The sequence below is a fragment of the Solanum pennellii genome, chromosome 1 (genome assembly GCF_001406875.1).
Source record: "Solanum pennellii chromosome 1, SPENNV200".
Lineage (NCBI taxonomy): Eukaryota > Viridiplantae > Streptophyta > Magnoliopsida > Solanales > Solanaceae > Solanum > Solanum pennellii.
The window spans coordinates 40,352,244-40,358,652 of record NC_028637.1 but is presented as its reverse complement, the minus strand read 5'-3'; positions in this window follow the sequence as shown (position 1 = coordinate 40,358,652).

Below are 6,409 nucleotides of genomic sequence, written 5' to 3'. Positions count from 1 at the left end.
GGCGTGTTACTATTTGGGGACTCAAATAACATTTTTGTTGACTATAGTTTTCTCCCAAATAAAAATCAAATATTTTAATTGTTCCCTATAGTAACTTGCAATATTATTCATGTAAATTCAAATATGTATTTATATTTTTAAAATTTTTACGATTTGTACCCGAGTTATATAAAACCATAATGTGGGAAGAAGCTATATAGAATCACAATTAGTGTCATATGGCCTTGACAAGAGTATTTATGTCATCATGGCGGTTGATGCGAAGCTATCATTTTATGTTTAAGGGTTATGATTTTTTTTTTTTAAAAAAAATTTATATGGTTATGGATACATTGTTTATACTCCCTTCATCCTATTTTCTATTATATCGTTACTATTCGAGTAGTCCATAATTTTTAAAAAGCATAGGTTTATTTATTTGTTATGTTTATTTGGAGTACTTTTCGTGTAGTTTTTAAATCTATAAACATTTCTTTTTATAAATTTAAAGAATTTATATTAAAACTAATAGTTTCAAGCCTTACAATTTCACATATCATAATGTCACGCCTCGAGCCTAAACCTTGGGTCTGGCTGACACTCCAAGACCATTGTTGGTCTCGAGGGGACCTTTGTCCTTGCTTACATAGTGGAAGACTTAAACAAAACAGATAACTCAACAAATAACTTAAAACTAATACTTAGGCAAAGTGACAACTCATGTCTGAAACGTTTACAATAGAAATGAATAACACAAAAGAACTATTCTATCTTTCTATGACACCTATAATCAAAGAGGCATGTTGAAACAAAACCTCCAATTATCCTAACAACTTAAAAATGAAAATAGTGTGATAAAAGATGTCTCTAGAATGTAAGGAGGTTTACCAAATGACTCTGAGTTGCGCACTGGATAAACGTTGATCCTAGTATCTTGCGTCTGCATAATAAGACGATGCATGCCAACTGGTATCAGTACATTTAATGTACGAATATGCGAGTTTGAAAGAGAAGCACAACTTTAGCTTTAAAAGGATGTCAAGGGAACACTAACCTTGGCTCTTCTCAACCCAGTGAATAACTTAACTAAACATAAAGCAATAAGACACATACAATATATATAAAGCTTGAATGAAAGTGGAAATACTTAGTTCCTTTAAGAAAAATCAATAACAAAAAGAGCTTTACTTATGGAATGAAGAAACTAGTTTCTGCGGATCGAACCGACAAACACAACTATGATCCTAAGTGGTGATAGAACGTCTTGCCCATGCTGCTAGAACTATCATATACTGTGTCATTACATAGAACTACTTAGTGGAGCTACGAGCTTAACTTAAGTGATCATCTAAAAAGTATGACCTTTAATAACCATGATGGCTACATGGTTCATGGAGACTTGACTTAATGTGAACTCGCATCCCCATATCGGTGCTCAATACTACTCCCAAAAGTATTCTAAGCTCCTTTTTGTAAAAAAATTTCTTCTTTTAGTTGAGATAATTACTCAACATTTAGCATAAAAGATCTCTTGGAATCGATGTTCCCTTTCTTATTCAAATGTGAAACAAACTATTCAATCTTAGGGAATACTTAGTTCCTTTATAACATTTGGGAAATGAACTCAACTCATTACTCTTTACTAGACTTGAAACTTGAGTATAAAAAAAAAGTTAAAATATTCCTAAAGACTCTTCAAAACTTTAAAGTACTTTGCTTTGACTTTCTTCTTAACTGTTAGACTTGACTCTTGACTTCTTTGAAATTGATCTTAACTTTCCAAGAATTGAATTATGGATTCACGGTTCATGATTTCATGCTTACGGATAATTTCATGTTGTATAGATGTATCTAAGAGTTTTAGAATAAACTAGGAAATATAGCTACATCACTAGGAAACTAGTACGGAATGATGGGGGAATAATAGGGAGAATTGGCGACCCTGGTGCTCTGAGAGGCGTGGGGCGCCAGCACTCAAACATCAGAGAGATGGATGGGGTATTCTTGCTGGCGCGGCGATTCAGAGGCCTATGGAAAAAGAAATACCTTTGGGGCTCTAGGAAGCGCTACACGCCTGGGCTATCCCAAGGCGTTCTCCGACTTTTCTCCTACCTTTTTCATTTCTAAACCCTCTAAAATTCAATGGTTCTTTCCCCAAAAACTTTGGATCACTAGTACTATCAATATACAATAGATTCAACCCGAATTACACCTGGAAACATGAATCAAACCATGAAGAAACTTCAACAACAGAACCATAAAGAACTCTCTCCTCTTTTCCCTCTTCTCAAAGCCCTAGCCTGAATTCTATTTTTTTTTAAAAAGAACAAATATAAGGTTTTATCCAAATTAATTTCAAAAAACGAATTAATTTTAATTAGGTAATTTAAAGACAACTTTTGCCTTCCCAAATCCGGATCGGGATTTTCTTAATCAAATAGCCACTACCGAAAGGCATAACTCACTCATCTAAACTCGGAATAAGTCTATTCTAAGGGATTTTCAACCATATTCGTACCAACACATAACTCATTCTGACCTTGGAGTTATGGTATTTTGAAGTTTACCAAAACACACCTTTTAACTTATTTAAAATTTCAAGATTTTCTTATTCTTTCAAAAAATATGTATTTTCAGATTTTAAACTCTTTTTCTGTTCTTTCTAGTTGCGAGATATTACAATATGTCCACCTTGGGAACATTGGTTCTCGAATGAGGTTACTCTTACTAGACTTAAGGTAGCAACATCAACTTAAAACAACAACAAGCAATTGCAGCCAAACAACATGCTTACTAAAAATTGATAGTACTTAGAAGAAACTTTGTGCCTTGGTCTGCATTTTCTCTTGAATCAAACAAATGTAAATATCTCTTCTTCATGTCCTCTTCAGCATCCCAAGTAGCTTATTCAATAAATTGGTAACATTTTCTCATGTAGCATCCATTTATACAGAAAGTAAAACAAAGTATATTGTCGCTAAAACACATTTATTCTAGAGGCAATTGCTTTCGGAAATTAAGATGGTTGTTAAATCCAATAAAAATAGTATTTATACTTTTGTAGTGTACATTTTATAGACAGTAAATCCTACATAATTGCTGCTAACACTCATATATCAAAAAGGAGGAGATTGTTAACTTGTTATATTCTTATTAATGACAAATCGCAGGAATTAGAAAAGAATAATACGATCAGCATGAAGTCATGACAATATAACGAAAACAACACAAAGCCAAGGATCAAACAAAACGTAATCTAGTATGGATTTACTAAGCAATAGGAAAAGGCAAGAGATCTTCAATCACGCAAAACAAATGGCAAAAGAAGGAAAAGATATATCAGCACATCAATCAACGACGACATGGAAAAGATTATCAAATCAGCAAAATTCAAGGAGGATGAGACAAGATCTCAGGAAATCATCCAACAAATGAAGGAATTGATTTAATCATGTGCATATATGATATGGACATGATGCAGCAAATAAATTCAATTAAATCAATTAATCATCCAAGGATCCTTGATTTACAACTCCTTTGGGTTTTAGAATTAGAGAATCACCTCTCACAACTATTTAATTATATCTTAGTCTTAGATAGGTTTTAAAATTAGAGAATCACCTCTCACAGCTATTTAAACCTATCTCTGTCTTAGATAAAAAATACGCAACTTCTCTTGAGCTTATGTTACGATCTTGTTTTATCTTTCATAAGGCTTTGTAATAGCGTGAGTGAACACAACTGAAAAGAAACGTGAGAGAATCATTCTTTGTGTAGTTTTCCATGTAGAGGAAGTATCAAGATAGAATGTCTTATTTGCATATCTGAAAGGGCCAAGTTAATGGAACTCTATACTTTTCGAGGCTCACTTCAAACGCTCTGAAGGAAACCCTTGAAACCCAAGTGCGCTTGACTAGGCACCACATCGGTGGTTCAAACCAATATAAACTTTTTCTGTGTTATTTATTTTTTACAAGATACTTTTAGTTTTTCTTCATTCTACTAACTTGCGGGTGAGTCGACTGACCATTATAGGTAGCTGACTAAGGAATAATTTTATTCACCCCCACCCCTCTTGTATATCACATAGTTCAACAAGTATTTCGAGTGTTTCCATCATCTCCTCTTTGGTTCACAAAGTTGTCATTTTATTACGTGATTTAATCCCTACTTTTGTCCCCTATCTCTTGGTTTTGAGATTTGAATCTCTCCCTATTTTGGCAACCACTATGGATAAACGAAAGGACTCACATAGCAAAATCTCTAACAGAGATATATTTGTTTTTTATTGTCTGCCGAAGAAGATCAATATAAATTGTGTTCTATGGGTCCGCAAATACATGGTTGAATGTTTCTGTTATACGAACTCCACTGCAATCTTACCCCATGGACTTATTATTTGTAGGATTACTGTCGATTCTCTTGTGGATCTCTCCAACCTACATGCCTATATTGATTGATGCTACATATGATACTGGAACTTTTTCAAAAAAAACTAGGTGTTTATTAACGAGAAATGGTATAAGAAGGAGTTTGTCCTATCCAGGGCTGATACACCCCGGGCTACTAGAATATTTGTTGACTCTACATCATTGCACATCAAGGAGACTGAACACATTAAGGTAAGGCTCAATGGTCTTGAATTCCATATGCCTGTTTTACAAAATGCCCTTGAAAAATTGCTACAGCTCCACAAGGACTCCAGTATCGATATTGAAAAGCTTCGGCTTGAGATGGGAGGACTTAAGAAGGATTCCTCTCATTTTGTTAACATTATTCTGAAAAAAGTGAACTCCATCAAAACTGGAGCTCACTCTGCTAACAATCAGCTCGCTGTCAGTATGAACACTTCATATTGATCTTTGTCTACGACTGTTGAGAAATTACTTCCCACATTCTGGACGAACGTGGTCAACACTCTGATGTATTTTCCCATGAAACATTAACAATGTGACCTTATTTGCTTTTGTTTAAGAGACTTAGTTTTGTGGAGATCTTTCTCCTTATCTTTTGGATTGTATATTTGGGGCTTGTGATCTCATACCGTTTGTCTGTTTAGTTTTTTCTTCTTTCTCTATCTTGCTTGCTGTTTCATTGTCTTTTTCGATTATGTATAAGGGGGAGAATCTCTACATAGGCATACAGAAACGGAAAGCACTAAGATAGGGGGAGCACTCAAGTGACAATTTATCCAAGAACAATCGAACAGGGAGGTCCTCTTAAATTTCCATTAATTATAGCTGTCAAAATCAAGAAGGGGAATATTGTTAACTAGTTATATTCAGATTAATGACAAATCTAATCAATTAACAAAGAATAATACTATCATCATGAGGTCATAACAACTTTACGAAAAAACAACACAAAGCCAAGGATCAAACAAAATAGAATCCAGTCTGGATTTACTAAGCAACCATAAAAGGAAAGATATCATCAATCACGAAAAACAAATGGCTTAAGAAGGAAAAGATATGTTAGTAGATCAATCAACCACGACTTATGGAAAAGATTAACAAATCATCAAAATTCAAGGAGGATCAGATGATATCTCAGGAAATAATCCAAAAAATAAAGAAATTGATTTAATCATGTATACATCAGATATGGACATGATTCAACAAAATCAAGGGATCATCCCGGAATCCTTGATTTACAACTCCCTGGGTATTCAAATAGAGCATCACCTATCACGGTTATTTAAACCTCCCTCTGTCTTAGATGAAAAGTAAGAATTTTGTTGAGCATATATTACAATCGTATTTTATCTCTTACCAAGCTTACTATCCATGTGAGTGAACACAATTGAAAATTAAAGAGAGAGCACGATTCTTTGTAAAGGTTTACCAGTAGAGGAATTGATTTGCATATCAGAGAGGACCAATTTAAGGAAACTTTGCACTTCTCAAGGATAATTTCAAACGCTTTAAATGAAACCCTTGAAACCTAAGGGGAGTGGACGAGGCACCACAATAGTGAACCGAACCTGTATAAACATCCTATGTTATTTATTTTCTGCAATATATTTTCATTGTTTCTTCATTATACTAACTTGTAGGTGAGTTGACTGACCATCACAGGTAGCAAACTAAAAAATAATTTAATTCGCCCCCTTGTATATCATATTGTTCAACATGTATGTAGAGTCTTTCCATCATATCCTCTTTGGTTCTCAATGTATCCATTTTATTACTTGATTTAATCTCTAGTGCAATGAGATGTCAATTAGATCGGTGCAAATCATCTATGAGGTAAGTTGTGTATTGAACAGTGTCCAAAAATCTGCATGGTATTGTGCAGGTGATTTGGCTTCTTTTTCTCATTTATTTTCGCTATTTTATGCTAGAAAAGAGGCTCAGGGATATCTGCTGTAATTAAAGTAGACACAATACCATTCTGATACTTCAGGTGTCAGCTATTTTTCTGTGGATGA